The sequence below is a fragment of the Panthera leo genome, chromosome D2 (genome assembly GCF_018350215.1).
Source record: "Panthera leo isolate Ple1 chromosome D2, P.leo_Ple1_pat1.1, whole genome shotgun sequence".
Taxonomy (NCBI): domain Eukaryota; kingdom Metazoa; phylum Chordata; class Mammalia; order Carnivora; family Felidae; genus Panthera; species Panthera leo.
In genome coordinates, this window is record NC_056689.1 from 67866341 (window position 1) to 67888820 (window position 22480).

The window sequence follows — 22480 nt, forward strand, 5'->3', positions numbered from 1 at the left end:
CCTCTCTCACATATTTACCATCTGTCTCTCTGTCCATCTTTCTGTCTATCAACTATCAGTGAAATACTGGGTTGCATGACCTTTAGCAGGAAGCTTTTCTTCAGGTCCTGTCAGAGCCTTGGGATTCTCTGAGAGGAGATCATATGGTGGGTTGTGTTTCGCAAACTCCCTGGACTGCAGAATTCTATTTTTCAAAGAGCAGCTCGGTGAATCATGTTCACTGGAACACTTGTTGGGTACTGTTAGCCTAAGAAATCACACTGGGCTTTTCTGTTGATCTCTTTTAAGATTCTAGAAAATGCTGGCTTTACTTTTTCTGTCCTGCTTTTAGGTGAGGCACACGGGGCCGGGGGCAAGCCATAGGTTTTCCTTGGGGACGCTGGGGACTCTAAGAGCCGTGAGCCTCACTGAGGCTTGGGGTGGAAGTGAGAGTTTGGTATGAATCTCAAATGTGGGCTCTACCTCTCTGTATGTGTGCCTATGTGAGTAGTGTGTGTGTGTATGCAGTGTGAGTGGCTATGTGTCTATGTGCGAGAGTGTACATGAATGTATTTGTGTGTGCACATGTCTCTGTGTGCAAACAGGTTAAAAACCTCTTTCACAGGGATATTTTGCTCACCAGGACCTGGGGTGGAAGCATCGGGGGAGTTGAGGACAAACGTGTATGTAGTGGAAGAAGAGGTCACACAGAGAATTAAAGGGGAGTGTAGTGTGCCATTGATTCTCATAACAATTAGCCCCTCTCCAACTTGTGGTTTGTCTCCTCCTCCTCACCGCCCCCCCCCCCCCCAATGCTGGAATGTGGATTCCCTACCAGGGTAATGGAGCTGAGCTAGAAGGAGGACAGGTTGATGGAATGTGGACGTTAAAAAAATTTTTTTTAATGTTTATTTATTTTTGAGAGAGAGAGAGAGAGAGAAAGAGTGTGAGTGTGCAAGTAGGGCAGGGGCAGAGAGGGGTGGAGGGTGGGGACAGAGGATCCAAAGCAGGCTTTGTCCTGACAACAGTGAGCCTGATATGGGGCTTGAATTCGGGAACTGGGAGGTCATGACCCGAACCTGGAGTTGGACGCTCAACCGACTGAGCCACCCAGATGTCCTGGACTGTGGACATTTGGGAGAGGCCAACACTGGTTCTCTAGCAGGTGTTCTTTAATTTTTTAAATTAATTTTTAAAAGTTTTTACATTTGAGAGAGAGAGCGTGCACGCATGTGCGCAGGCACCTGAGTGGGGTGGGGGAGGGGGGAGAGAGAGAGGAGAGAGAGAGAGAGAGAGAGAGAGAGAGAATCCTAAGCAGGTTCCTTTCTGTCATTGCACAGCCCCAGGTGGCGGGGGGGCGGGGCTTGATCTCCCGAAGAAGCGCGAGATCACGATCCGGAGCTGAAATTGAAAGTCCCACGCTTAACTGCCTGAGTCACCCGGGGGCCCCTCTACCAGCTGTTTTTTTTTTTTTTTTTTTTTTTTTAGCAGCCGGGCTCTCCTGTTCTCCGTGGAAGGGGGAATTTATTTCATTACAGGGAGTTCTGGAGGGTGTGGGAGGCCAAGCTGGAGTGGGCTTTAAGGCTCTTTCCAGCTGTTCAAAGGCAGGAACTTGGGGCCTCTTTGGAATCTATATCTGAGCTAAAGAAGATGGCGCACAGAGAAGGTGAGTAAAGAGAGATTGAAAGGGGACTATTTACAAGGTGCAGGCAAGGGGAACCCACAAGCGGTGCTGAAGGACCTTGGGAGTGCACAGTGGGAGCTGTTAGCACCCTCTACCCAAAGGGGTGAGGGGAGGGAGATGTTACCAAAACCATTAGAACCGCAGTTCTGGGGCCCCCCGTCCCCCGCAGCCACGGTCAAAACTTGTCTGGACGGGGTGGGGGAACCCCGAGAATCAGTACCTTCCCCGCTCTCACTCCCACACCCGAATGGCTGCCCTTAGCAGCAACACAGAGAGCACGGAAGAAAGTAAGGGTGAGGGAGCGGCTCCTGGGGGCAGCCTTCCAGGGCTTGGAAGAGGGTGGACGAGGCAGGGGCTGTAGCCAGAGGGGAAAATCAGGAATAGCTAGTGTAGGACCCGACACCTGAGAACGGCCAAGTGCCACCACTTCGGGGAACAGACTGGAGGGAGGCCAGCTGCTCGATTCCTTCAGTGTGGCCGTGGGCTAGCAGCTTGGGTCACTGGGCGGCTCTAGAAGAATAACACAGGTCCTCTTTCCGTCCACTCTGTGTTGGGGTTGTTACGAATATGACAGAGTGTGTATGCATACAGACACCCAGACGTATGTGCGCGCGCACACACAGACACATACACACACACGCACCCATCCTCCCCGCCTGCTGGTGAGTCAGGTGAGAGACGGTCCTAGGGAACCCGAGGAGCTGGCTGTTGACCAGATTTCTCTAGGCTCTCCTCATGTCTGTGACTTGGTCCCCACATAGGAGGCCAAGAAGCAGACTCTGAGCTGCCCAGCAGTGGTGAGCCATGAGGCAGGGCCTGGTGAGGAGGGGTCGGTGGTCACACCTGTCCGTGGGGTACACTCGGGATTGTGTGGGTCCTTACTCAGCACCTGTGAGTACCCCATAGCCTTCCTTCTTGGAAGATACTCACTGAACGATTCTTTTTTATGCCCAGGCCCCAGAGAAGGCACGGAGTTTTAGTGAATGATAGATTCCTTTCTTCATGCATTCACGTATTTATTTAACAACTCTGTTTGGGAGCTGTCCCCAGACTAGTCTCACTGATCTTGCTCTGTTTGTGCTCAGTGCTGTGGTGAACAGGATGAGGGGCTTTGCTCTGCCAGACTTCTTTAGGGAGGAGACAGATATAAGCGGGCAGCAGGGAGTGGTTAAGGAGGGTGATGGGGTTGGGGGGTGCAGTGGGCGGTGGGACCTCACTGCCAGGGGGCCTGGCCTGGGCTAAGGCATCAGAGGAGGGTCCCTGGAGAGGTGACAGCAGGATGAGAACGGAGGAATGGGCGAGAATGGGTCTGGCAAAGATGGTGGGGGTGAGAGGGGAAGCCTCGTATGTTCCAGCTACTAGACAAAGTCCACTTCGGTGGGACTGCGTGTGAGAGGCCGAAAGGCGAGTGGAGAAGCGGGAGAGGGCAGGGCCCCTCATACAGCCACCTGGAAAGATTTGTCCTGAGGTCAGTGGGGGGCCACTGGAGGGATTTTAGGGAGAAGAGGAGCACAATCAGATTTTGTTTTAAAATGTTGATTTATTTCTGAGAGAGCGTGCGTGGGGGAGGGGCAGAGAGAGAGTGGAGACAGGATCCAAAGTGGACTCTGAGCTGTCAGCACAGAGCCCGATGCAGGGCTCGAACTCACAAACCGTGAGATCATGACCTGAGCCAAAGTTGGACACTTAATGGACTGAGCCACCCAGGAGCCTCCAGATTTTTTGTTTGTTTGTTTGGAACGATCATTCTGACTGCACCTGGAGGCTAGTGGGGGGGAGCCGGGCAGTAACCCAGAAGTGACAGTGGTCTGACCAGGGTGCTGACAGGACACTCGGGAAGCCAGGGCTCCTGCCTCCCCCACGGTTGCCCAAGGGCAGTGCCAGCCTCTGTGCAGACCGAGATACTGGGATTTCAGAGGGACCCTTGCTTGTGAAGTGCACCTCCGATCCCCCCACTCCCATCGTGGATTTCTCTGTCTTTAGAGAGTGGTTCCTGGGCTCAGAGCTTCCTGCTCACGGTTCCGTGAAATCACCCCTCGGAGGGTGAACTCAGTTGCCTCGGTGCTGCGTAGAGGCCTCGTCTCTGGCTGGCTGGCTGTGAGGCCTCATCCGCACCCTCCCGTTTCTGAACCTTGGCTGCCTGGTGTGTACCACAGGCCAGGGAGGAAAGCACGCAGGCCGTGTGCACTGCCCAGCTGCCGAAGCCTAGGTTGTAATGTGAGCTCAGATGAGGGCCGGGCAGGCATCCGGCACCCCAGGGATTCTGCTTGGAGTCCAGATAAAGCCCCAGCACTGGGGCTGGCCCTGCTGGCTGCTGGGCCTGGCTTGTGCAGGCGTCTCCGGGAGAAAAGCCTTCTGTTTGCAAGGAGTTTGGGGAACTTGTGATTCGACCCCCCTGTCTGCTCTGCCTGCCCCAAGAACTCTCAGCTACAAACTCACTGCTCCTGGGGGGGTCTTTTCCTAGATCTTCCACTTTGCTTGAAACCCAGTGCTTACACTTTCAACATTTCCTTTCTTGGGAGGGATCTGTCTCTCTCAGGAGTTCCCAGAGAGGGTGCCAGGTCTTGGTGGGAATGGGCTGGTGTCCCTGAGAAGGGCATTTTATTTTTATTTTATTTTATTTTATTTTATTTTATTTTATTTTATTTTATTTTATTTTATTTTTTTTAAGTTTATGTATTTATTTTGAGAGAGAGGGAGAGAGCACGCGTGTGCACCAGTGGGGGAGGGGCAGAGAGAGAGTACGAGAGAGCATCCTGAGCAGGCTCTGTGTGGACAGATCGACACAAGGCTCCATCCCACAAACCTCGAGATCATGACCTAAGCCGAAATCAAGAGTTGGAAGCTTAACCGACTGAGTCACCCAGGTGCCCCGAGAAGGGCATTTTAAAGGTAAGACTCTGGGGTTGGAAAGATGTGATTCCGATCCTGGTTCCATCACGTAGCTTTGAATGGAACCCTGCAAAGACGATCGAGCCTCTTTTTTTTTTATTGTAACCTGGAGATCATGGTTGCTGGTGTTTGGGTGGGTTACCCAGGTCAGTGCCTGGCAGAGGCTGGAGGCTCGTGTGTGCCAGCCTTTCCCACTTCGGTGGGAGCTGGAGGCTTGTTCTTGGCTCGTGAAGCCGCTCTGGGCTGGGCCGCGCAGCGCTGGCCAGCCAGTTTGGAGGCGGCGGGGGGGGGGGGGGGTCGGCGAGCAGCCTGCACTTAGAGCCAGTGTTTTAGGGTGACTTGTGACAAAGATTTGACCTCTCAGGCTCTTAACTCTCTCTTTCCAGCCTTCAATAGAGCGAGAAAGTGGGACCGGATGAACTCTGAGGACCAGGCGAGACCCAGGATGACCACAAAGGTCTGTAGCGAGGCGGCCCCGAAAGCAAGGTCTCCCGGCTCCCCTTGTTGTACCGCAGGTGAATTTTACTGTCTCCTGATTCTAACACTCTTGTTTCTGCTCCGTAACTCCTCAGGCGATTCTCCACGTAGAACGGTCTGCACACTCTCCCCCCGGCTGCCTCGCAAAATCACACCCAAACTTGAAAGCCAAGCTACGCCACAACTTTCTAATTTTAATAGAGGAAAGAGCCTGAGGTTTGGCATCAATTTTTCCAGGGCTTATACCTTGGGTCTGAGTCCCTGCCAACTTCCCTCCTTGTCCCCGAAGGTGGCAGATGCCCACATGGGGCTGCATGGTGAGGGGCTCCGTGTGCTGCAGAGAGGGGCTTCCCACCTCCTCCTCCAGGCACTGTGGGAGGAGCTTTTCACCTTTCTACTCGTTCAAACGGGTTTGGAGCCAAGGGTTCGTGTCTTCACAACTCTACTGTGCCCGCTTCGTAGGGAACTCTTGGTCAGAAGAGCTTCAGGCGTAAAGCAAGAGGGGAACGTGAGAGACGTAGACATTTTGCTTTTGGAAAGAAGACATCTCCCCTTCCAGCACTCCCCACCCGCCTCCCCCCTTGCCTGCATGGTCTCCCAAGGTCTCCGGCAGCCGGGAAAGAGGAGCTTGGTTGTTGGTGTTAGATGGACATGGCTAGCACCGTAGCTCCATTCCTGGCTGTCTCTGTGACCTTGGACAGGGTGTTTCATTTTCCAGGGTTTCAGTGTCCTTCTCTGAAAAAGGGGTAAGACATTACCTGTTTCCACAGTGTCATGGCTGCAGGGCTGTCATGTCGTATCCACATGTTTGTCATGTTTTATCCCTGAGAGTGTGAGTTCCACCAGGCGAAGGACTCGGTTTCCTGCTGAGTCCCAAGCTCTTCCAGCCCATAGTTGGTGTCCAATAGACCTTTGTCAGATGGATGAGTGAATGACACTTAATGTGATGGGGTGCGTCAAGGCAGTAGGTGGGACCATCGGGCACCATGCTGACACACGGAATCGTGGGTGCAGAGGTGAATACATAGTGTCAGGAATGAAATAGGCACACCCTCTGTGTGACCCTCCCCTCACAGGCATGCCTGCTGGGTAGGATGGAGCGGATTATGTTCTTGGAGAACAGGGGCAACAGTCTTTTGGGGAAGAGCCTGTCTCCAGCTTGATGAAGTTCTCTCTCCTAAAGGTCGTTAAGCAGAGGTGGATCTGGTAAAAGGGTTCCTTCTCTGGGCTAAGGCTGAATCAACTGAGATCTTTGGGTTTTCTGACCTCCCAAGAGCTGCAGTTCTGCTTGGTGCCTGAAATGACTAGAGAATGAAGGCAGGTACGCCAGGGTGTGTGGACAGACCTGAAGGGTGTAGACTCTGGGGCCTGAGGGTCATGGAGGGACCTCCAGAGAGAACACCTTTGTGCAGAGCCTTGTGGGATGGAGGTGTGTGTGTATATATATGGCGTGTGCTATATAGATATAACTATATATGGTATATGGTATATATGATATGTATACATCTCGTATCCAGTGGGATAAGTGATTGGGGATGTGGAAAGGGTTTCAGCTTTTAAACCCAGAGAGATGATATATTTAGTCAGGGTTCTCCAGAGAAACAGAACCAACAGGATGTGTGCATGTATACGTTTTTCTGTCTATATCATCTCTCTCTTTTCTTTCTCTCTCTCTCTGTTTTATCTCTCTCTCTTTCTCCATATGTATGTATGTATGAATGTATTTATGCATGTATGTATCATCATTTATCATATGGATTTATTTTAGAGAATTGGCTGACACATTTGTGGAGGCTGGCAATTCCAAAATTTGCAGGGTAGGCTGGCGGGCTGGAAGCCCCAGGAAGAGATGTAGTTTGAGTCCAAAGGTAGTCTGCTGGCAGAATTCCCTCTTGCTTGGGGGAGGTCAGTCTTTCTCTGTTGAGGCCCTCAACTGACTGGATGAGGCCCACCACATTATGGCAGGCTAACTGCTTTACTCAAAGTCTACTGATCTAAATGTTAATCTCATCTAAAAATGCCTTCACAGAAACATCTTGAGCAATGTTTGACCAAGTATCTGGGGCTAGCCAGATAGCCAAGTTGACCGTCATAAAATTAACCATCACAAATGGGTTTAAAACAAAACTCTGATCTAGACGTTTGTACTCAGAACAATGAAGTTGGGGGAGGGGCAGGTGTTCCTGTGCCAGCTGTTAGTTAGCCCATGTACGAAAGGTGGTTTCAGCTCAGTAAGACTGGCCCTGACTCAATGGGGAAGGACAAGAAAGGGGTCAGAAGTAATCAGTTTATGTGATTCAGTGTTTCACAGTCACATTCATGGCGATCCCCTGTGTGTACAAGAGCACACCCCAGCCTTTATTTTGCTCTCTGGATGACTCAACTTCATGCTGCTCCCTGTGGAGACTGTGAGGGGAGAGCCTCAAAGTCAGGGGCACTTTGTGCATGCGTGAGTAGCCACTTCTGGGTTACTATTACGTGGCTTGGACCTGGCAGGGTTTGGGCCTTCTGATCACTCTCATTGATCTTCACGCAGCCCTGGGATGAACTCACTGTTCACGGTATTGGTCCTGAACCACTCACTGCAATTCACCTGCCCAACACTGTCACGTCTTACTCTTGGCTGTCCAGGTGACCAATGTGGTCACTCGTTTTGTCATTTTTAAATTTGTTTTGTTTTGGATTTGGCACATGCTGTTGTCTTCTGAGCCTTGGATGTTCTTGATAATGTTGATGATGATGATACTTGCTCAGTAATGGTGATGACTGCTCTCTGTCCCAGCAACGCATAAGAGAACGTCTTGGACGTGCCTCTCTGACCCGGTCCCTAGGAGGGTGACAGGCATGACTCATACTCTGCTGATCACAGCTTTGCAGATGAGGCCTGCACGGCCCTCATGGGGGAGGACCATGGTAACAGTGGAGGGGGGCAGTAGATACAGGGTAATCTTTGCTAGGTATCACCTCCAAGTTCTTTATGGGGTTGGACACTTTGACCTTCTTCGTATCCCCGGCTTTCCCAGCGCACTCCCAGGAATCTCTCTACACTGGAGCAGAGAGAACAAAGGAGATGGTTTCTATTTGTAGCTCACCAAGGTCATGTGTATGATGATGTCAACATGTGAAAATTGATCTATTTATTATAAATCCTGTGGTGAACATTTGTGGTTTGCCTCCCCAGACCCCATTTCCTCCTCTGCCTCCCCCCACCCCAGTCTGTGTTTGGATACTTCCCTCTTACCACTCTTAGTCTGCAGGGTTGGTGTGGGGCTCCAAGGTAGTCATAGGAGCTAAACCCAGACCTGTAGGCTACAGTGTATGTCCTACCCTAACTGCAGTGACCAGGTCATTGTCTTAGTCCATTCAGTCCCCTGCTACATAGGCTATGATACTATATACAGCGTGGCTTATAAACAACAGAGATTTATTTCTCACAGTTCTTGGGGCTGGGAAGTTCAAGATCAGGGTGCCAGCATGGTTGAGTGAGGACCGTCTTCCATGTTGAAGACTTTGTTTTATCCTCGTGTGGCAGATGGGGCAAGGAACTCTCTGAGGTCTCTTTTATAAGGAGATTGTCTTCTTACAATTTGATTTATAATGGGATTTTCTAATCCCATTCATGATGGCTCTACCCTCATGACCTAAGCACCTCCCATTGGCCCTACCTCCTGTGAAGGCCCCACCTCCCCTACCATCACAATGGGGGGTTAGGATTTCAACATACGAATTTTGAGGGGGACATGAACATTCAGATGATGGCAGTTATGGTCCCATCCTTGAATTAGTCAGAACCAGTGAGATGCCAGAAGGCGTTTGCTGGAATTGTTGGGAGAGAGGTAGGTGTACTTTTTGACTGGACCTGTTGAGTCCATCTGTCACCTGGGAGGGACCATGGTAGTTAGAAGAGCTCTGAAAGAGATGGAGCCTTGATGATACCAATTTAGCCCTTAATTCAGATGTGTGTGAAATAAGACTTACCTCTAGATTTAAAAAAAAAAATTCAGTTGGCTTAAAGTGACAGATTTTCTGTCACTTGCAACCAACAAAAACCTAATGGATATAGCCCTGTGATCTTTGGGTCAAAATCACCTCATCCATATTCTCAAAGGTTGCATGACTTTGAAGTGAGCTTACTTGTTTTGTTTTACTTCTTTTGTAGGTGCCACTTGGTCCTTATGTTCTGATCAGTTCTGCAGTTCCAACTGTGTTGACACTGCTCTTGGTTTTCAACAGCCTTACGTAGTTCTTTGAACTTGTGTGGAGGCCATCACTTCAGATTCAGAGATTCATAGCCCACATGCTATGGGAGCCTACAGACCACGTATATGGGGCTAGGGGTACAACTCCTCAGATGAGTTGGGAGGAGCTGTCAGTCATTCATTGATTCCTGGGATTCTTTCATGCTGTGAGTAGGAGGCAGAAGACTCCTGGTCACCTGGACTTCCAGTTCTGGGGTCGAGTTTACCCTTCATGTGTTTCTGATGAGGACAGAACAGTTGTTCTCACAGCAGTTTCCTGCCTGAGCAAATTGTCTGACACAGTCATCATTACCAAAAGCAATCAAGTTCATGGCCCAAATCCCAACTGTCCCCAAACAGGAGCTGTTGTCACTCTGATTTATTTCATGGCTAAACCTTCCAGGAACTGGGTTTAGAGATTGTGGAAATGTGGATGCATTTGTTTGTTGTTGTTGTTGAGTTTTGGGGATATTCTTCTTTGATCTGGTTGGCAAAATGAAACCATATGAGCTAAGAGCGTGGGTGGTTTGGGCTTCTAGCTTTCTGTACTTACGTTCTGCCTTTTTACACACTTGTGTAGATGTGAGCCTTCGAAACTGTGCATTGGCGATTGGGCATGAATCTTACAAGTGTCATTTTATGTCTGTAAATCGGTTGTGTGTAATGTGAGTCCAGTGAGAAATTAAAGAGTGTTGTGGTCAAGAGTACGTACTCTGTGCTCCTTATAAGTGACGCCATACCAGAAAGAGAAAAGTCTGAAGTCTACATTCATTCATCTTGTCTTTCCGAGACAAGCTGGGGTGTCACCAGCTCCACCCATTCCTCTATGTTTCTATCCCCCCACTTATGATCTTTCCAGACTGCTTAATTCTACCACCTAGTGGGATGAATCCTAGATCTTTATCTTGCCATGTTATTTGAGGTGGTGGTGGTGGTGGGGTCTATGTATGCCTTTCCTTTCTCTCCAACTAACCTGAAATGGCTGGGTGGGTCAAGGCTGTGCCTTATTTCTCTACAAAGCAACCTCTCCTGCCCCCACCTGGCATCTATCACAGTGCCCTGCATAAAGAGGGTATTTGGTATGGCTTTGTTGACCCTAGGATCTTTTCTGCCATGGGGATAGGTGAGGGTCAATGAGTGTGAAGAAAGAGCCTGAGGAGAGCAGTTAGACGTGGGAGGGGAGGTGTAGGTCGGGTGGCTGAAAGAGAAGGGAAGTGGTCAGTGACAGAAGGAAGTTAACTCCTCCGCCATTGTCTAGTCTGTGTTAATGTGCCCCACTGGCTGCACTGAGCCCCCAGTAAAGTGAGCCTGGGCTTGTAACTTGAAGTGAAGCTGGGGACATGGATGCAAAAGTGACCACAGCCTCGTAAACAAGGTGAATTGACCCGCCGATGTGGTACACTTCCCCTAGGCCAGTCCTATTAGTGGTCTGTGTCCTAAACCATGAGGTGTGAGTAACATGGCAGGGCTACTGGCCACAGAGCAGTGGACAAAGGGCTTGCCCTTGCCCTTCTTGGGCAGAGAGTGTGGAAGGCATCTGGAATTGGTCCCTGACCCTCCGTCATCTGCAGCCTTATCATAAAGATCTCATGAGCACAGAGATCTTGTAGATCCCAGCCCTGTTTCCAAAGCAGCTGCATTGAAATGGGACTTCATCCCTCTACTACCTCTGCCCCAGTGTGACCAATCGTCCCCCTCTGGGAGCCACCCTTCACCCTTAGGCCCTGTGCTCGGTTGTTGACCAGGGAAGAACAAGAGGAATAGCCCTGCCCTCCTCCTCCAATCTGAGATGGCCTGGAGGGTTCTCTTAGATGCTGGATCCCAGACTCGCCTACGTGCACGTGTGTACGTCGTGTGAGAGACACAGAGCAAGAGAGGGTGACTTAAAGTTGAACAGGAATAGGGGCCAGTCACAGGCAGAAAGTCACAGGGAGCACTTCCTCTGTCTCTGCTGTCCTAGGCCCAGCCCTGGGGATGGTGACTCTCCTGGTACAAGATGTCCTGAGCAGGAGAGAAGCACAGAGGGCCCAGGCACTTGGAGGGCTCCTCCCTTCCAGCAGTGAGCAGTGTGCTTCAGGGAGAGAAGCCCATGAATGACAGCTTTTCCTTGCTTACCAAGTGTGTGGCCTTAAACAGGCAGCCAGGCCTTGGCTTCTGAGCCGAGCCCCAGGCTCTGTGAGAGGCCCCGGTGCCCCCACTTACTATCCCCATGACTTGGGCACATCATCTTCCTTTGCTTTGTCTCAGCTTCCTCATCTGTAAACTCGGTATCCTACCATCACCCCTGCAGGTAAGTCAGATGCGACCGTGAATGGGCCAGCACTTTGCAAACTGTAATGTTCCTGCCACAAAGCAGGTGATAGACCACAGGGACCCCATGCTGCGGTGCTGGGGCTCTGCAGAGGACATGGGGACAGGGAAGGCTGCTCTGAGGAAGGCAGTCTGGTCCACATAGGAGTCTTGAATCTTTGTCCCTTGGCAGTGGGCCATGAGAAATCAGGAGCTCAGCTGGGCTTTGGGGCAGTGAGTGTAGGTGGCTGCAGTGGATGGAAAAACAGGCAGAGGGACCTTGTCTCTTGTTGCTTCCAATTATCTAGTCACTTGCTCCTCTTCTCAGAGCTGAGTTCTTCCTAAACTGCAGCAGGAACCATGGGGGCCCTAGGACCTTCAAGTGTGAAATTTTTATGGAGGGGGTGCTTGGGGACTCGGGAAGAAAAGCAGCCCTCTGGCATTGTCTCAGTCTTGGCCGCCCCTAGAAATACGATGTGATGCAGCTAATGAGAAAGCACGACAGGCCTGGCTCAGCATGACCTAATATAGCCTGGCATTCAAGCCCGAACCAGGACGTAAATGGGGACTTGAAATTGAAAACACAAGATGTCTCCAATGGGATGGCAGGGAGCCCGCTGTGATCTTGATGGCAGGGCACACAAAGGGGGTCTGAGTAGAGGTCCCTGGAGGCTCTGCTGGGTTTACTGGTGTGAATGGGGTTGGGACTCAGTGGAGAGCACCCGCCTGCAGCCTCTTGCCTACTTTTTGGCGAGTGGGTCAGCATCAGGTTGATCAGCCCAGTTAACTCTTGTGGGGAGTAGTGATGGGCTCTGTGCCACCAGGTTATAAACTCCATCACGCCAACCCTTTAGAGAGCAGCACAGACCAGCCCCCCGCTGCTCTCTGGCCCTGTAGACACCCCAGCTAGCCTGGTTTTTGCCCTACATTAAATCTCTGAGAGACTCTGGCACAGCCCTCGGACAGTGGGCCACCTTGGACAGTGGATCGAAGCTAGCCTCCAGTGTAGAAACATCATGGCGGCAACACCAAAGTCTTGTTCTTCCTCTTCCTCCCTCCTTCTGCATTGACATGGTCCCACCGCTCAGCCTTGAAGCCAGAGGGCTCAGTGTGGCTCTGCGCTGACTTGTGATTCGGGCCTGGGGAAGGGGAGTGGGGTAAAACATGGCAGGGAAGAAGCAAGGCTTTGAGTGACCGACTCACCCTGTTTGCCCAAGACTCCTGGTTTTGATGCTGAAATTTTTCCTAAATTTCAGGAAACCTCTCAGGCCCATGGAAGCCAGGATGGTTGGTTATCCTACTGCATCACCTCTCCCCCTCCCCAAACCTGCTCATCATAGGAGCCCAGCGTACCCTCGGCACTGGTGTCCTATGTGACTCACCTAAGGTCATGGGGCTGCCAGCTGGCAGAGCAAGGACTTGAATCCAGGGCCCCTGACTACAAGTTCAGGGCTCTTTGCACCGCCCCCTCCCCTGCCCCCTGCTTTTCTCACGTCACTTGTGAGCTCTCTCCAAAGATCTTGGCCAAGGCCTTTCCCTAGGATGGAAGTGATGGTGAAACAGCAGAAGGAGGGAACAGAGAAGAACTGGTCACCCTGAGGGAAGGGGTCAAAGGCTCAGGGCTAGAGGACCCCAAGAGGGGAAGGACTCAATCTCTGCCCTTAGGAATTTGACACTCTGGTTGGAAAGGTGCAGCGGGCTTGCCCGTGGGTGCCTGGCCCACATGCCACTCGAGGACACCTCTGCACACCTACCAGGAAACAATAGATAAAGGGTGTGGCTTCCCAAGATTGCATTACTCTCCCTTAAAGATTATTCGTTCAACAAATATTGATTGAATATCTGTTCTTAAACATGTTGTTCAGTCTGTCTGGAACACACTCTTCCCCTCCTTCCTCCTTTATCTCTGCCTCATCCCCACACCCAATTCCATCCATTCCTCAGCCCTTAGTTTAATAGATAATATTTATTGAACACTTAGTCTGAAGCATGTTGTACTATATAACTCATATAATCCCCATGAAAACTGTATGAAGCTGTTGCACCCATTTCATAGATGAGGAAACTGAGTGGTTAACTGGCTTGCCCAGGGATACACAGACCTTAACTGTTAGGCTGGAGTACAGTCTGGCTTATGCTGTCCATGGAAGGAACGCTTTCCTGATCCCTGCCTTCCTGCTTCCAGAGCCTCCATGGTTATTCCCTGTTGGAACACTCATCGAGGAGCTATGCAATGCCTCCTGTCCTTGTCTGTTTCCCCCCTGGGACAGTTCCTGAAGGGCTGGAATCCTTCTTGCTTTATCCCAAGGTCTAGGCATTTAAAAGGAGCCTAGGGGTGCCTGGGTGGCTCAGTCGGTTGAGCGTCCAACTCTTGATTTCAGCTCAGGTCATGATCCCAGGGTCATGGGATCAAGCTCCATGTTGGGTACTGTGCTTAGTGTGGAGCATGCTTAAGATTCTCTCTCTCTCTCTCTCTCTCTCTCTCTGTCTCTTTCTCTGCCCCTTCCCCACTCTCAAATTAAAAAAAAAAACGATCCTAGTAAATACCTGTTGAATGAATAAATGCATGAGTTGATGGATGAATGAATGATTTCCTTCAGTGGCTGAAGGAGCTCTGAGGCTGAGGTTCTCAGCGAAGGCTTTTGTTCTGTCACTGTGGGGCACCACACACTGGTGGTGCTGAGCCAGGGGATGCTTGATGTCCCAGGATAAACATGACCCTCCTTTCTGGAGTAAGACTGGGGAGCAAACTGATTTTTAAATGCTAACACAAAGTTGGCTTTTTTTTTTTTTTTGTAGGGGATATTTTCATGAATTTTTGGGATAAGACTGAGATTTGGAGGAAATTTTGTGCTGTGGTAGCCTCTATAGGCAAGTCTCAGATCTGACCCTCCCACCCCATTGTAATTTCTCCTCTGCTGTTGGGGGTGCTTTGGCAAAAAAACTTTGGAAAATGCTGCTTAGGGGAGTAGCTAGAACCCAGGGCACGGGGGCCCCTTGACTCCATGTGGGGGGAATGGCGGTGTTATGGGGAGGGGCTTGGCCAGGAGCAGAGGCCTGAGATTGAAATAGGCCCCAACTCTCTGCTCCCAGGGCCTGGTGAGCAGACAGACTGTGAATGGCTTTGGCTTTGAGTGCACCAATATCTGTTGAAATAAGTGCTTCATAGCCACATCCTGAAGTGCCACTACAGCCTCTTGGAAAACCTCACACTATTTTTAGTCCCTGTAGCTCAAGAAAATGCCTTCTCTTTTCCTCCCCACAAGCCAATTCATTGTTGATTTTGCCCGGGTCTTAAAACCCCGTTCTCCTTTTTAGCTATAAGTGAAACCAATCAGCAGTCGGGTTGAATTTCCTGTCCCTTTCTATTTTCATATCTTGTGTTACTTGTTCACGTGGGAAAAATCCAGCCATCTCCCCATGTTGGGCCCTGTGCAACCTGGCTTCGCATGTAGCCGTGTGATTGCACTGAGTCACGGGGTGGGGGGGGGGCACACGTGAACGATGGAGCATCAGGACTTAGGGTTCAAGGAGCCTGAAGGTGGCATGACTGGGGCTTGACACAGGGCTTGTTTATCTCATAAAGCGTCTCCAAGGAGAAGAGGAGGAACCGGGGCCTTCCAGGCTGCGAGGAGTGAAAGGGGTGCCTTTCTCCCTCAGAAGAATTCACTCTGATTCAACAAGAACACTAGGAGACGCTGGGCGGTCATGGTCCTTTGCAGTTTATGAAGGCTTTTTTTGCACTGTTTATATGTCCATTACTATGAGAGGGAAACGAACAGAACACTGTGGGAAAACAGACGATGGAGGGGCAGATTCCTTGTGGGGGTCAGGGAAGACTTCACAGGGGAAGGGACATACAGGGCTGGGTCTAAAAAAAAAGAAGAAAGGGAGAGATGTTCCAGGGAACATCACCGGCAGTCGCAAGGAGCTCTAAAAGAACATGTGTTGATAAGACTGGGGAGAAGAGTTGACCCTGAATTTGAAGGGCCACATGTGTTGTTGCCGGCGGTGGGGAGCTGGTGTCTATTTTGTAGGAAGTTCACAGTGGAAGCTGAGCAGAGGCCAGAGCATTCTGGAACGTGTAGGGCTCTGTGCTGGGCACAGCATATTGGACTCCTGTATAAGACCATTGACCTGTTATTTTATTTTATTTTATTTATTTATTTTTTAATTTTTTTAACGTTTATTTATTTTTGAGACAGAGAGAGACAGAGCATGAATGGGGGAGGGTCAGAGAGAGAGGGAGACACAGAATCTGAAACAGGCTCCAGGCTCTGAGCTGTCGGCACAGAGCCTGACGCGGGGCTCGAACTCACGGACTGTGAGATCGTGACCTGAGCCGAAGTCGGACGCTCAACCGACTGAGCCACCCAGGTGCCCCTGACCTGTTATTTTAAAGGTCTTACGACTACAGAGTGGCCAGGTAGGGGTAAGGAAATTTAATTTAATCCCCAAATAGGGGACAGAACAGGTGCCACCCCTCCTTCATCTCATGCCCGTAGCAGGTACTACTAACCAATCACAGGATCATCCTCATCCCACAATTGAGGAAACAGATAGAGGTGGAAAGGTGGGCCCAGGGCTCCACCAGATAGGAAACAACAGAGCCAGGACTGCTGTCCACAAAGAGAGGGGTAGTGACTGACAGGCCCTGGGTTCAGACGAACCTATGTGTGCAAACAGGTTTTTCCATTTACTGGTTGAGTGTCTACATGGTCACTTATCTTCTCTGTGCCACAGTCTCCCCAGCTGTAAAATGGGGATGATAAACTCCCTTTATAGGCTGGCTGGAATGGGATATGTTAAGTGTGAGTTCAGAGCCAGACATGTATTACGTGCTCAATAAATGGCAGCTATTAGTAATATTAATGATACTATTGTTTCTCACTGCTGACATACCGTCTTTCTATATATCTTGCCCAACATTCCGCCCTGTCCTCATTGCAGGGGCCCCGTCTTCTTTATCTTTCAACACGCTAACAAATAGGCTGGGTGGGAAGTTCTTTAAATAGTCATGGTACAGACAGATAGATGCATGCCTGCTTTGATGTCTCTGTTTGATTCTGGGTGGACCAAGAGACCGCTTTGTCCTTTCAGCAGTAAAGGACGAAGAGGAAACACAGCTGCAAGGGGCTGGGATCTGACCTAGGGTTTCTGTGCAATCACTTGGGTTTCTAAGAAGGGAATTATCTCGGGACCTTAGCAATATTAACACGTGGCCAGCCAGGCAGCTGCCCAGAGCCCCATCTGTAAGAGGGGACACCGAAACCCCACTGGAAATGTCATATGATGAGGCATATTTAACAGAGTTGCTTTCAGGGAAAGTCCTATGAATATTGGAAGATTTTTCTGGATAAGCTCTTTGGGATAGGGAGTGTTCTCAATGGTGCACACTGAATATGTAAGATGGTCCCTACACCGGATGGAGACAACTCTCTGGTGAGCTTTCAATTTCCTGGGTACATTTGGGGCCAGAGCTGAATGGTTTAGGGCAGGGGAGGAGAGGCTGAGGACCACCACCTGGGTCCTCCCTGATCTCTTCTGCATTATGGAGGAGTTAGGCTTTTTTTTTTTTTAATGTTTATTTTTGAGAGAGAAAGAGTACAACAGGGAAGGGGCAGAGAGAGGGGGACAGAGGATCCAAAGTGGGCTCTGCACTGACAGCAGGGAGCCCAGTGCGGGGTTTGAACTCACGAACTGTGAGGTCATGATCTGAGCTAAAGTTGGTCGCTTAACCGACTGAGCCACCCAGGTGCCCCGGAGGAGTTAGTGTTTAAGGGGCACCTAAATATTTGCCAGCCTGGGGCAGCCAGCTCTGCTTGGTACCTTCCAGGGCAGCACAGGCCTCAGGGCCCAAGGGACTGCTGTGGGCTCTCGATGGAGGGCCCTCCATGGGAAGCGGGAACCTCCTTCCACCAGGGTTGCAGGGGTCTCTGTCTGGAGCCTGGTCAGAAGCAGGAAAACTGGGAAAGGGGAGGAAAGAGGGGTGCCGGGCACACATTCTCCTGCTTTGATGTCATTCACCGAGCGTGTGCAGCCCCAGCCCGTGCCAGGCAGATGTTGCAGGAAGTGCTGGAGCTCACCTGGTCACGTGAGAAGAAAACAGGCCCCATCAGGAATTCAGGTGGCCCAGGGAAGTGGGCCAGTGAGTGTGTGCCCTGAAGGCCACTGACCCCGAGGCAGAGGCTGAGCCAGTTTCTTGCCAGGATCTGCTTGTAATTTAACAGGCCCGAGGGCTGACTGTGGGCAGGAGGGGTGGCCTGGCCTGGCTCCCCCGCGTGCAAACGCTTCACACTTTACTTCTTGCTGGAACAGCAACCTCCCTGCCACTGTTAAGAACGAGTGATGACTCTTAAGCGTCTGGGCCTCCCCATGGGCTACGAGGGCCGTCCAGCTAGCGGTCCTGTTACCTGGACACTCCTAGAGCGAGTGAACCGAGGCCCAGACAACACAGCCAGCACATGCGAAGCCCCTGCTGTGTGTGCCCGGTACCCTATTATTGGCTTGTACTGCACACCATCTTTTATCCTCGGGACAAGCCTGCAGCGTCAGTTGTTAGAGCCCGCATTTCTCCAGAGGAGGAAACTGAGGTTCAGGTTAAGGACTTAGCCCCAGGTTGGCCAGGGACCCTGCCCTGGTCTGGAAAGAGCCTCCCGTGGGGGACCTACAGCTATATCGGTGATGATGGATGAGCCTTCTATTGCATGGAGTGGCCCTGCCTGAGGGGTCCTGGTAGGGTTTGCAGAATCCACCCCTCCTTAGGTCAGAGAACTAGCATGCGTAGTAAGCCCAACCAGGCGATGGGGTTGTCAGCCTGTTAGGGACCCAATGGGGTTTTGTACACCAAAGTGAGAGGGAAGCAAATACTGGTTATTCACAGTGCCCAGCAAGGAAAGGGGGCGGGGCCCCTTCACACAGCGCCTTGCAGGCTGTTCTCTTCTGGGGATATGGGGGTCTGAAACACCAGGACCATATCTTTCCTTCTACTTCTTGGGGTGGGGCAGAGGAAGCGGGAGAAGAAAAGGCAGGCCCTGGGCAAGGGTCAAGCACAGAGAAGGGAGGATCAAAAGGCCAACGTGGTATTTGCTTGTCCCATTTGCTTGCCAAAGGCCACGGGGAAGCTGACTGGCAGCTGGGGCACAAAGCCCAAATCGTCCTCAGAACTTAAGTCCTACTGGCATTCTGGAATTCTCCAGGGGGAAAGGGCAGGGGGGAAGGGCTTGGATGGATCCTCACTTCTTTCCTAGCCAAGGGAAGAGTGGCCTTCTTGGGCCAGATAAGGCAGATGGCTACCCTGCCCCCTGCACCCTCCGGGAACCCCAACTAGATGATTTCTTGTTTACATCAGACTTTTTGCAACTCTCTTCTCGTTCTGCAGGCAAAAGCGGAAATTGAAAGGCAAGCCCTGTGATGGCGAGGACTTGAAAATTGCTTCTAATTTCCAAGTGTGTGGCAGAGAGAGAGACAGGTGCGTGATGATTACTGTGCGATTCTGCCGCTTTGTAGGAAAATTAATCCCAAGGTACTTCTTTTAAAAGTACTTTCTCAAGGTTGCGAACTTGATTCTTCTCCACCAGCACCTTGTATTTATTTTGAATACTTCTTGGGGACTTTTACATTAAGCTTTCCTAGCTGGTGCTGCTTGCTTTAGCCTAATGTCAATGTTCGGTTTTATTTTCCTGGGACAAGAATGGCAAATATACCTGATTTTTCATGTGCCAGCTCAGCTAAATGGGGGGTGGTGACCCGGAGCTCTGCCTTGGGAAGAAATCTGTGGCTGAGACCAGACTCAGCAGGAAATAGTGCTGTGATCGATTAGTAATACCTACCATGGGCATGGAATAGAGGAACGGTAGCACCTGTTCTCTCCCCTATTTGGGGGTTAAATTTCCTCACCCCTACTTGGCCAGTCTATAGCCATAAAACTTTTAAAATAAAAGGTTAAGAGGTCCATGGTCTCATACAGGAGTCCGGTATGCTGTGTCTGTCACAGAGCCCTACACACTCCAGAATGCTCTGGCCTCCGTTCGGCTTCCACTGTGAGCTTCCTACAAAATAGACACCAGCTCCCCACCGCCGGCAACAACACATGTGGCCCTTCAAATTCAGGGTCAACTCTTCTCCCCAGTCTTATCAACACATGTTCTTTTAGAGCTCCTTGTCTGGAACATCTCTCCCTTTCTTCTTAACTTTTTAGACCCAGCCCTACAAGTCCCTTCCTCTGCGAAGTCTTCCCTGACCCCCACATGGAATCTGCCCCTCCATCCTCTGTTTTCCCACAGTCTTCTGTTCACCTTCCTGTTATAGAAGTGGCTATAGAAGCAGACAAGTCAAGACACAGCAGGCTGCCGCGTGTTAGCCCATGGGCCGCCACAGGGCGGGGACCGCAGTGTGGCTCTGCAGTGTGGCCCCGCCCCCTTCTCCCAGAAGAGGCTGGGGGAAGGTTTATGGAGGGCGCCAATGTGAGGGTGCAGGAACTCTGGGATGTGTTGGGAAGTGACTTGAATTTTTATCCCCATTTGTTCCAGCCTGCCAAGGACACGGCCTAAGTCACCCTCCTTGTAATGAGAGAAGAGGAGGAAGAGCAGTGATTAAATGTACTTGATAAAACTTCTCTATTTCGTGTTTGGAATAAAAAAGGGAAGGTTGAGATAAAGCAGTGCTTGTTTGGTGTCGTTCATGACACGGCTGAGCCAGGCAAGGCCAGTGTCTCTAATCCTCCCCTGGTGAGCACAGGGGTGGGGCAGCTGGCACCCAGCTGGGCCGTGGGACAGAGATTGGAAGGGCCTTTGCCACCAGTGGGAGGGTGGCAGTGGTGTCACAGAGGAGAAGCCAGAGCCAAGATGTGAGGGCAGAGCGGGAGGTTTATCAGGTGGGGAGGCCGTTCCAGGCAATGAACGGCATGTGCAGGATGTGGGGCCCCCTGGCTGGAGCTCCATGCTGAGTAGGGGGGAACGTTCTGCCTCAGTTCTCCTCGGCCGGATCCTGCCTCCAGAAGGCCGAGTCCCACCCTGTGCTCAGCACAGCGCTGGCCACTGTGGGGGAACCAGCGGACTGTTTGTTGTCCTGCTGGTGTGTCTTCCCCTGGGGGCCTGTTGACGCCCTGTGTGTGTCTGTCCGGGTGGCACGTGACATCTTCTGGAGGTGAGTGGGCTGCGGCCCCGTCTCGTTCTCACACTCTGCTTGTCCGATGAACTGGAAGGGCGGGGAGGGAGGGCAACCCCTCACAAGACCACTGTCCTAGCCCATCACCTTTTCTATCTCAGAACAGGGCAGGCAGACTCAGAGGAGCAGGTCCAGGGAGGCGAGGGCAAGGATTGGGCCCCAAGAGCGGAGTCCAGAGTGTCCCTGGGTCCCGTCCCCAGCTGAGCTGGCTGAGGCCTCCCGTGGCCTCGTTGGCCTCCCAGGTTCTCCACCTGAGGAGGCCTGGTGAGGACTTCACTTGTGTCATTACCACGATCATCCTCTGCTGACCCTGGCGGAGGCCGTGCCAGGCCCCTGGTGCCCCGCCCTGGCACTTACCCCAAGGGCCTGCACTCCCAGTGCTCAGGGCCCAGGAGAGAGAAGGGACCCACAGGGAGAGTCAACTAATGCACGTTTGGATACAACCCGAAGCTGGCTGCGAAACACATACACCCTCAGAAAGTGTATGTGAAACGAGTGTCAGTCATACACAGGGTCTGGCCTGACTCAAATGTATGCCATGGCCGGTTCCCCTTAACTTAGGTCCCAAAGCAGTGCTGCTCACTAGAAATATAATGTAAGATATATATGTAATTTAAAAATGTCTAGTAGTCACATTAAAAAAGTAAAAAAAAAAAAAAAAAGTTGGAATTAAATTTAATAATATATTTTACTTAATCCAACATATCTAAAATATTATCAATTCAGCATGTAATCAATATAAAAATTGTCAATGAGGTAGTTTGCATTCTTTTCCTCATACTTTGCTTGAACTGCAGTGCATTCTGCACTTACAAGGCATTCCAGGTCAAACTGGCCACTTAAGAGGGCTCATTAGCGCATTAGCTACACATTGTTAGCGGTTATTGTATCGGATGGCAGGTTGAGGAGTTAAGGGGGGGGGCAGACACCAAAGTGTCTCAGTTTCTTCCTCTGTCAAATGGGGCTGATACATACAAAGGGGTAATACATACAAAGGGCTTAGCACAGCCCCTGGCTCAGAAAGCTTTCAGTAGTGTTCCTTCATGGAATGGTTGGTTGTTAGTATGCTTGAGGTGCTGGGTTTGAAAGGGACTCTGACCCTGGATAGGAATGAAGAAGGTGACATGGGAGAAACCACCCATGGGGTCCGCTCCAGGCCTCCCGGACTCCCCATGGGTCCCACACTCTGAGCACCTCACCTGTGGTTCCTTAGCTCTTCCACATGTCTGTGTGGACCATTGCCTTATGCCCTTTCCTTGGAACTGGCTCCTGTGTCCATCTTGGTGGTGGACCCTTTGTCTCCTGGTCCCCACCCTCTGGCTCTCTAGGACTTTCAATGCCTCCATGGGTAATAAGCTACCTGAGCAAAAATGCTAGAGGTGTGGGGCTACTTACTGAAAGAAAGCCCCCCCCACATCCCAGGCACCGCCTTGCTAGCTGTTTTGAGTCATGGGATCCAGTTTATTTGTCCCAGATGACTTCTGTTGAGTGAGCACCTACAGGTTGTGCCACAGTAAGCCCAAGTCAGGTATTATTCCACAGTTGACAGGTGAGCAGAGTGAGACCCAGAGCGTCTGGGTGACCTGTGCAGTCGCACAGTGACGGGCTGAGCCCAGAAGTCAGTTCTGATTCCTTTTTTGTCCCGCCAAGGAGAAAGGCTGAGAGGGTGGGGCAGGACCTCCTGCATACGGCCTCTCACCACTTGATTGCTTTTTCTCCTGTGCACATATGGGGCTCCTTAGGGGCTGTGGAA

The 22480-nt window shown here is 51.1% G+C and overlaps 1 long non-coding RNA gene across 2 annotated transcripts; it reads left to right on the forward strand.

Moving 5' to 3' along the window:
- The first annotated feature begins 1449 nt into the window (after nt 1–1449).
- Nucleotides 1450–20189, forward strand: LOC122202555. 2 transcript variants are annotated; one of them, XR_006194730.1, is made up of 4 exons: nt 1450–1645; nt 4942–5070; nt 18941–19030; nt 20091–20189. It is a non-coding gene; the product is annotated as an uncharacterized LOC122202555 (long non-coding RNA). The 2 variants fall into 2 exon arrangements; XR_006194729.1 differs by lacking the exon at nt 1450–1645 and adding an exon at nt 4514–4555.
- Nucleotides 20190–22480: the final 2291 nt, after the last annotated feature.